The sequence below is a fragment of the Pristis pectinata genome, chromosome 7, assembly GCF_009764475.1.
Source record: "Pristis pectinata isolate sPriPec2 chromosome 7, sPriPec2.1.pri, whole genome shotgun sequence".
NCBI lineage: Eukaryota > Metazoa > Chordata > Chondrichthyes > Rhinopristiformes > Pristidae > Pristis > Pristis pectinata.
The window spans coordinates 97,119,841-97,129,785 of record NC_067411.1 but is presented as its reverse complement, the minus strand read 5'-3'; the positions used below and the strand labels follow the sequence as shown (position 1 = coordinate 97,129,785).

At 40.9% G+C, this 9,945-nt stretch overlaps 1 non-coding gene across 1 annotated transcript; it reads left to right on the top strand.

Moving 5' to 3' along the window:
- The first annotated feature begins 9,606 nt into the window (after window positions 1-9,606).
- Window positions 9,607-9,688, top strand: trnan-guu (transfer RNA asparagine (anticodon GUU)). The gene has a single exon. It is a non-coding gene; the product is annotated as a tRNA-Asn (tRNA).
- Window positions 9,689-9,945: the final 257 nt, after the last annotated feature.

The following is a 9,945-nucleotide window of genomic DNA, read 5'->3' as shown; positions in this document are numbered from 1 at the left end:
AATTGTTTGGCTTATGAAACTCAAAACAAGAAACTTCAGAAGTTATCTCAGAGATAATTGTGGACTTTAGTGAATTTAAAATAACATTTTGACACCTGAACTTTGAATAAACCAGTTTATGTTTTGCCAAGACCACGAGACCCCAACTTCATCAGAGCCGTGGTGGAACGGTGGACCATAACGCTGAGTCCCAAAGGTTAGATAGGGGTGACTCTGAAGCGATATTTGGCCCAGTGCCTCAACAAGGAACCTTGGTAAGACTGAAGTCAATGGGCATCAAAGGGAAAAGACTTCAATGTTGGAGACGTTACTGGACATCACTGCAGGAGTTCCTCAGGGCTCTATCCAAGCCAACCATCTTCAGCTGCTTCACCAATGACCTCCCATCCATCATAGGGTCAAGCTCACTGATACCAATCACAACTCCTCAGCAAATTAAGCAATCAACATCTGCCTTCTGCAAGATGAAGACAACATTCTGCTGATAAATTTGAAATGATATTCAGGTAACAAAAATGCCAGGCAATCACCCTCACAACCTCACAACCCTTGATGTTCAATGGCATTGCTGAGTATCTCATCACCAACCTCCTGGGGCTCACCATTGACCAGAAACTGATTTGGACCAGCTACTGAACACAATGGCTACAAAATCAGATTATAGACTGGTTATTTTGCAACTGAACTTCTGACACTAAAGCCTTTTACCTATCTACAGAGTGCAAATCAGAAATGGATGGAAATGTCCTTTTTTGCCTGGATGAGTGCAGTTCCAAAAGCATTCAAGCAACTTGCCACCATCCAGGACAGAGCAACCCGCTTGACTTACTCCATTCGGCATCTTAAGACTTCATTCCCTCCACATTAGCTGGAAAGTATACCATCTACAAAAAGAGACCGCTGTTACTAACCTGAGCTATTCCAACAGCATCTCCCAAAATTCGTGATCGCTACCAACAAGAAGATAGGAGAGTAGATGTATAGGATGAACACCACCAGCAAGTTTCCTCTAAATCACACACCAGTCAAAATATATTGTTGTTACCTCATTATCACTGGGTGAAATCTCAGAACATCCTACCCAACAGCATTATGGAAATATCTTCTCCAGAAGTACCACATAGGTACTGCATACCATCAAGGTATTGAGTATAGGAGTCAAGAAGTTATGATGCATCTCTATAGAACTCTGGTTAGGCTGCATTTAGAGTATTGCGTGCAATTCTGGTCTCCTCACTATAGGAAGGATGTCGAGGCTTTAGAGAGGGTGCAGAGGAGGTTTACTAGGATGCTGCCTGGATTAGAGGGCATGTGCTATCAGGAAAGGCTGGACAAACTTGGGCTCTTTTCTCTGGAGCGGCCAAGGCTGAGGGGTGATCTGTTGGAAGTGTATAAAATTATGAGGGGCAGAGATGGGGTGGACAAGCAATATCTTTTTCCCATTATTGAGCGATCCAATACCAAAGGGCATGCATTTAAGGTGAGAGGGGGTAGGTTCAGAAGAGACGTGAGGGGTACATTTTTTACTGAGAGAGTGGTGGATGCCTGGAATACGTTGCCTGATAGGGTGGTGGAGGCAAATTCACTGGGGGCTTTTAAGAGGGGTTTGTATGGGTACATGAATGAGAGGAAAATGAAGGGATATGGGCATTCTGTAGGTCGGAGGGATTAGCTATGTTGGCCCAACATTGTGGATCGAAGGGCCTGTTCTATGCTGTACTGGTCTGTGTTCTATAGTTCCAGAAGGGACAAGGGCAAGGGCTTCTCAAGGGCAATTAGGGATAAGCAATTACCGCTGACTTTGACAGTGTAGCCTGAATCTCAAAAATGATTGAACAGAATTAAGATTGAACTAAATTATTTAATGCCAGAACTCCTCTCGCAATTGAACCAAACAAATATTTCACTATGGAATCCAAGCAAAGTCCCAATACATTGGCCATGAAATAAGATGCATTAATTGTGAGATGACTGCCGCGTGGGTCGTGTGAATTTGGGAAAATGTCTGCTCATGGTGGACTGCAACTCTGCTTGTCTTCCATCTTGGAAACTTAGTCACAGAAGACAGCCCAATACAACAGGGAACTCCCACCAGTCTTCTTATCACATGGTAGGTTCACGAATAGGATTGAAGAGAAGATGGGAAAAATAACCAGGAAAATTAGTTATGTGTTTAGAACCCATTTTCAACCAGTATTTTTCTTTCTTTTTCACCCTTATTTCTATGAGTTTAAGTGTTTGGAAAATAAACACTGATAAAATCCTTGAGAATATTAAACCAAAATGTAGAACACTAGATGCTGGTACAGGCATGGTAATGTAGCGGTTAGTGTAACACTTTACAGCACCAGCGACCCGGGTTCAATTCCGGCTGCTGTCTGCAAGGAGTTTGTACGTTCTCCCCGTGACTGCGTGGGTTTCCTCCGGGTGCTCCGGTTTCCTCCCACATTTCAAAGACGTACGGGTTAGGAAGTTGTGGGCATGCTATGTTGGCGCCAGAAGCATGGCGACACTTGCGGGCTGCCCCCAGAACACTCTACACGAAAGATGCATTTCACTGTGTGTTTCAATGTACATGTGACTAATAAAGATATCTTATCTCTTATTGGTATTGGTTTATTATTGTCACTTGTACCAAGGTACAGTGAAAAACTTGTCTTGCATACCAAACTTGTCTTGCACATCTTCATGTGCTAGTTTATTTTGCTTTACATCATAGAACCCAGATATTATAAAAATATTAAATTATGCAAGGTTTTACCAGAATTTAACTGTAATATATTGATCTTAGGACGGTTTGAGGGTCCTGATTTTATCTGTGAGTTCAACCCACTTACGAATTCTGATGGTGGATTCAACAATGGTAATACCACTGAATGCCACGGGAGGCAGTTGCACCTTTTATCATCATTGGCTTAAAAACCAGGAACTCCTAATGCAAATGCACTGTGGCTATAATTTTGCCACATGGATTACAGTGAGTCAAGAAGACATCTCACCAGCACCCTATTAATGTCAATAAGGGATGGGCATAACCATTGGCCTTGACTGTGATGCCTTTTATGTGCAAATGAATAAAATAAACAGATGGAAATCAAAACGTATCAGCTGCAGGGAAGTATGTAAGTAATTTGAATGTTTTCTCTCAGCTGGGCAAGAGGTGAAATTGCCTCCCTTGATTTATTTTTTCCTATCTAAGACTGTTCTGAGAAGCTCCTCAGCAATGATTTGGATAAAATGAGCCGGATGAAGTGAATGACATTTGCTCCTTTCTATCTTCTTATGATGTTGAGCTTTCTGGTTCTCACAGCTTAACAATCTTAGCCTTGCTGTGCAGAAAATTTATTCTGTCAACACTCCCACGGAAGTACAGTATGTGCTGAATCCTTTGATCGTTGCTGGCTCCTACATTTATCGGGTATAAGCCAAATTTAACATAGGCCAGCAAGGCCTTGAACCAGGTGCGCTTTGTACTGTGCTGGAATCAAATATGAAAACTATTTAGCTTTCTCCTCAGTCCACTTTCCTGTTTCAATATGCACCAGAAAAAAAAAGGATTGATAGGACTTATCTTTCCTTCAGAATTGCTAGCAGTGTACAAAAACAATGTCCTATTCTGAAAAGAATTTAGAAGGTATTTTTTGTTGCAAAAGTAATAATTTGAAACTGCACATCTAACGCATCTGTGCTTATTATGAAAAGTGAAATTGTCTCTCACGGCTCAATAGGTCAGCAAAAGCAAGGCACAAAACTGCAGTGAGAACTGTTAATTGTCTCTAATAAAAGCAAGCAGACTAAATATGTGACTGGTCTAAATATCAATTTAGGACTGCGGGATATGCAATATACATTTTGAGGTAAAATCTAAGTTTTGATGTTACATTTAGGGAAATCAAGCAAGCATCAGTCATGTCAGTATGAAAACTACTGGATAAAAGAGAAAAGCCATTTTTGATCACGAACCCCACATTAGAAGTCAGCATCTAACGGAAATGTTATCGTTTCAGTTCTGTCACAGTTGCTGCCTGACCTGCTGGACATTTCCAGCATTTATTGTTCTTATATCAGGTTTCTTGTACCACACTATTCTTATTCTTTTATTAAATCTAAATTGGTAAGTTGATTTATTATTGTCACTTGTCATACAGATCAATTCATTACACAGTGCATTGAGGTAGTACAAGGTAAAACAATAACAGAACGCAGAATAAAGTGTCACACCTACAGAGAAAGTGCAGTGCAGGTAGACAATAAGGTGCAAGTCCATAACAAAGTCGATTGTGAGGTCAAGGGTCCATCTTATCGTGCTGGGAGACTGTTCAATAGTCTTATAATGGTGGAATAGAATTAACATCATTGTCGCTTCAAAAATATAAATCGTTACTTCCATTATACCAAAAGCAAAACACTGCAGATGCTGGATATCTAAAATAAAAACAGAGAATACTTGATATACTTAGCAAGTCAGACAGCATCTGTGGAGAGAAAAGTATTCACGGTTCTGCTTGACCTGCTGAATATTTCCTCCAGAACATTTAAATCTCCATTATACTATTAGCTACAATAATGCAAACCAATGTGTTACAAGCAAACCAAAACCTTTTCATTAGTAAATGCTACTTTCTATGGAAAAAATTTGCCAAGGAATTAAGAGAATAGACAGAAAAAAACAAGTAATTGGTGTTAAAGATATTTTGTGAGAGAGTGTTCATCCAACTTCTTTGATTGGGTTCAATTGGCTTCTCATTTGAAGGACCTTTGGCACATTGACCTTCATAAATCAGGGCATTGAGTACAGGAGTCGGGATGTTATGTTGAATTTGTATAAGACGTTGGTGAGGCCAAATTTAGAGTATTGTGTGCAGTTCTGGTCACCTACCTACAGGAAAGATATCAATAAGCTTGAAAGAGTGCAGAGAAAATTTACACAGATGTTGCTGGGACTTGAGGACCTGAGTTACAGGGATAGGTTGAATAGATTAGGACTTTATTCTCTGGAGCGCAGGAGAATGAGGGGAGATCTTATAGAAGTATACAAAATTATGAGGGGTGTAGATAGGGTGAATGCATGCAGGCTTTTCCCCCTCAGGTTGGGTGAGACTAGAACTAGAGGTCATAGGTTTAGGGTGAAAGGTGAAATATTTAAGGGAAATATGAGGGGGAACTTCTTCACTCAGAGGGTGGTGCAAGTGTGGAACGAGCTGCCAGTGGAAGTGGTGGATGCGGGTTCAATTGTAACATTTAAGAGAAGTCTGGATATGTATATGGATGAGAGGGGTATGGAGGGTTATGGTCCAGGTGCAGGTAGATGGGACTAGGCAGAAAACCAGGTCAGCATGGACTAGAAGGGCCAAAGGGCCTGTTTCTGTGCTGTAATGCTCTATGACTCTATGACTTGGTGTGAATTTTGTTCAGGAAACACACATTCACTCTGTGACTGTCAGCGTGCACGCACAAAAATGGGGCAACTCCTGAGCATATGATAAAGATTATAATTGACATAAAAAAGATTGGCTGATACATTGCACAACTCTATTCTGCAATTAAATCCAAATAAATATTGCCATGTATGGAATCAAACCTATCTCAGCCACCTTGTCAGTATCTCTTGGGCAATGATCCAAGAGAGATTGACAATTATCCTTCACCCTGTGTCACCTTCATTTGGCAATTTGCCTTCAGCAGGACAAACACATGTTGTCAATGAAAAGGTAATGCTGTATATACCCAAGTGTTAAGGATCAACTGTCCCATTTTTCTCTGCAGACACTGATACTTAGTCAAATTTCACTCCCAATGGAACATCAGGATTGATAAATGCCTGATAATGGACTGTAGTTGCACATTCTGTGTGCTATAAAATCCTTATTATTCTCCTTATAAAGGAAAAGGATGAAGCACTCATATAGTCATTTAGTCAGCTTACTCTTTGCAGCCAGTTAAAGAGACATTTTACTGTTTGTAATTCAGCCTGAAACACCCTGCTGTGGCTCTCATCTTGATAGATGTTTGTACATTGTCGAAAGGCAGCAGCGTATTTCCTTTGCCCCACTGGAGTGGAGGGTCCCCTGCCTGAATTGTACTGCAGCTCCGGGGATTACACTGCCACCGGATACAGGGCGTGGCCTGGGAGCAAGTTTCACCTTTACACCAAGAAACACAAAGAGACTGGAGCCCAGCAGTCTTCAAAGTTGGGTCTGGCCACCAATATCAAGGCTTTTGGAGAAGAGCAGTCAGAAGACCTCTGGACCGGAAAACAATTTGTTCATGGTAATAAACATTCCCTTCTAGCCTTACTGCCAGACTCATTCTATTCAACAGTGGATGCCAGATTCATGAAGGGCCTCTGAATGCCTCTAAACCATAAATACAGGAATTGACCTATTAGAATTGCTCAGAATTTCCATGGCAACTCTAAGTCTGATCCGATTGAAAATGCAATCTTGCTCCTCCTATTGTTAAGTTGGTAAATTGGTTTATTATTGTCACCTGTGCCGAGATAACAGTGAAAAACTTTTGCTTTGCATGCCGTACAGATCATTTCATTATAACGTACAAAGGAAAACAATAACAGAATGCAGAATAAGGTGTTCCTTGGAAGTGTTAGTTAAATGTAAAGGAAGTTTTGACCTGGCATTACTACTCTCATGATCTCTGTACTCACAGTGACTATTTTTCAGGAGCAAAGGTTCAGAAAATGGTCTCCAAAATGCTTTTAGAACATGCACGAACATCAACTGGGTTTATAACGTGCTCAGGGAAACGGATTTTCATTCTGTAAATCAGGTTTAACATTTCATTGAATTTACACTCCAAGCGGTGTCTTGCATTGCTTCTCTTCTGAATCTGGATGGGTCCAAAGCCTAGATTTGCTCTTATAAGAAAAGATAAGATATCTTTATTAGTCGGGCGTACATCAAAACACACAGTGAAATGCATCTTTGCGTAGAGTGTTCTGGGAGCAGCCCGCAAGAGTTGCCACGCTTCCAGCACCAACATAGCATGCCCACATCTTCCTAACCCGTACGTATTTGGAATATGGGATGAAACCAGAGCACCTGGAGGAAACCCACCAGGACAAGGAGAGAACGTACAAACTCCTTACAGACAGCGGCGGGAATTGAACCTGGGTCGCTGGCACTGTAAAGCGTTACACTAACCGCTACACTACCGTGTGTTAGTGGAAAGTAAAACTCTCTTGCAGAGCACTAAAGTCACTATGAAAACAACCAAATTCTGGAAACTATAAAATGATTGTTTTCTAAATGTGTTGCAGGGTCACTTAAGCATAAAAAAGAAGAGCTCAATAACTATCCTTTGGATAAGAAGGATACTTTTTTCCATCCTCTCTAACTCCCCCCCCCCACCCCCACTGCATAATATGTCCTGGTCAAGTGACAAGCAGAGAACATACTCCCCGATCCATTGAGTGACGGTTAAAATGTACAAAATCAGTCAGTGGCATTTCTTCCCCTAATCCCCTCTTCCTTTTAGTGGAAAAGTAACGAGTGTCCTTCCTCTCAGCTCCTCATAACACATCTGTATTTACTGATTAACACCCCAGCAACCCTTACATTTCAACTGAGTTTAAGCCTTGGCACATTAAAGATAGGTACACGGAGCTGAGTAAAATAGAGGGCTATGGGTAAGCCTAGTAATTTCTAGGGTAGGGACATGTCCGGCACAGCTTTGTGGGCTGAAGGGCCTGAATTGTGCTGTAGTTTTTCTATGTTTCTATGTTTCAAACATCATGCTGGGCTGCATTGATCACATGACTTCATTGCAGCAATACATTTACCAGTGGTGCAGAGTGTTGTTCTATCTAAGGAGGGATATGACTTCCACCTGCGATACAGGTCTATAAAGATTTTCCAGCTTAAAGCCCTCCCAACAGAAGCTGGGAAATCCATGATGGATCAATGCTGAAGTAAGGAAGTGATGCATCACAAGCATGTATTCTTGTTCAGGTACTGTCCGGACAATGTCTGGAGTATCTTTGTGTACAGCATCTTGTGAAAGGTCTATTGATTTTGGAGGATATACAGCTCAGTTTTACCAGCATCTCACAGAGTATTGAAAGGATAAGTTACAAAGACATGTTGCATAAATATAGCTTATATTCTGCTGAGTTTTATAAATTGAAAGTGATGTAATTAAAGTGCTTAAAGTATTAAAGATAGTTGATAGGGTAGCTACAGAAAAATTATTTCTTCCAGTGAAGAATCCATAGCAAGAGAATATACTCTTCAATTAGAGTAAAGGCATTTAGCAGGCAAACCAAGGTGCACAACAGGTTTAATGTCTTTATGAATGTATTTATAACTTTCTTAGTATAATCCAAAACAAATAATAGTTTATTTGCTAGAAGGCATGTTGAAACTACTTACATTTTGAATCGTTAAGCATTGGTGCCAGATTAAATGTCCCAAACTGTCTGTGACAATGTTATAGTGCCGTAAAACAGGCAGGCCACATGAATCTCATCTAATAGAATCAAAAAGGTGGGGAAGCTGGATTTTCTGGAATGAAGATGGATGCATTTTTAAGTAAAAGCATCAAGGGATATTAAGCCCAGGTGGGTAAATGAATTTGATATTGAACCCTCAAGTTCCAAAGCTGATCTGCTTGCAGGTCAAAGACTAAGTATTTTAAATCTATTTAATCGTTTGATGATTAATAATTTTTTTGCTTCAGGATTTATTCACGTGTTAAGAAATAACTAATTGAGTTTTGTTCTAGTTTTATTTTACATTTCCAAGCAAGGTGCTAATACATCCATCCGTCCTCATTAAGGTTTTGCAGATGGCACGTTGAATAATACAACTGAAGCTAATACAACACTCATATCAGATTATTAAGGGCTATCAACTGGAGTGACAATCAAGCTCATGTTTAAAATTTTTACACTCTACACCTTTGTTGTGGTTGCAGGTTTGACCAATAGAATTACTGGATTTATTTCGAGTTTGTCTTGTTACTGATGCTATTTCTACTATCCAAATTATTAAAGTCACTGAGAAAATAATCTGAACCACAAGAGCAACTTGCAGTCTGTGAAGTGGGATCTACGGAGCTTGAGTGGGGCCCATGGTTAATGACACATGACCTGCAGCAAACCTCATTCTGTTTGATAAAAGCCAATGCCCAACTCTGTCGCCTCACACTGTCAATGGTGCACGTCACCTGAAGTTTACAGTAGCAGAGTGGGACATCATGTGCAGAGCAAGGCAGATGAATGTGTCAGAACCACAAACCAGATTGTCGTAGATCAGACCCACTGCCTAGGCTCGACTCCCACAGACCCAGCCACCCACAATTACTTTTCCGGATGCAGGGAACTGAACAAGCCGACTATTCACAACTGGCAGGCATCTGGCGGGGAATCACAAAGGTCTCAGGGATCAGACTGTGAAGTCCCGCCCACAAAGTACCCTAATGGCTTGACAGCTCAGTAGCTGTCAAAGTCTGTCAAAGGCTTTTTTTTAAAGTCTTTAAATGAATTTATATAATGTAAGAATTAGAATTATAGAAACACATTAAATACAATTAAAATATCTTATAAGACTTATGAAGAACTTAAAAATATTAAAATGAAGCAAAATATGTGACAAGGTGGCCGAGTGGTTAAGGCGATGGACTGTTAATCCATTGTGCTCTGCACGCATGGGGTCGAATCCCATCCTCGTTGATAACTTCATGTGGGCAGGTACAGTAGTGTAGTGGGTAGCGTAACGCTTTACAGCACCAGCGACCTGGGTTCTATTCCCACCGCTGACTGTAAGGAGTTTGTATGTTCTTCCTGTGTCCGCATGGGTTTCCTCCGGGTGCTCCGGTTTCCTCCCACATTCCAAAGACGTATGTGTTAGGAAGTTGTGAGCATGCTATGTTGGCGTCAGAAGCGTGGTGACATTTGCGGGCTGCCCCCAGAACACTCTATGCAAAAGG